We start from the raw sequence: 243 nt of genomic DNA, 5'->3' as shown, positions 1-243 counted from the left end.
AGACGCATTCGTTTGAAGCGTCGGCAACAGTTAAGGCACTCAACCGTTCGTCAGGTTGACAGCAACTAAGATATCAAGTCACAGACGTTTGTGACGCCTCCAAACATCCTACAGAGCTCCTGAATGAACCAGACGCATTCCTTTGACGCGTCGGCAACTGTTAAGGCACTCAACGGTTCGTCAGGTTGCCAGCAACTAAGATTCCAAGTCACAGACGTTTGTGACGCTTCCAGACATGCTACT

This window comes from Plasmopara halstedii, assembly GCF_900000015.1.
Source record: "Plasmopara halstedii genome assembly, contig: Scaffold_650, whole genome shotgun sequence".
Taxonomy (NCBI): domain Eukaryota; phylum Oomycota; class Peronosporomycetes; order Peronosporales; family Peronosporaceae; genus Plasmopara; species Plasmopara halstedii.
This window is presented reverse-complemented; position numbering follows the sequence as displayed.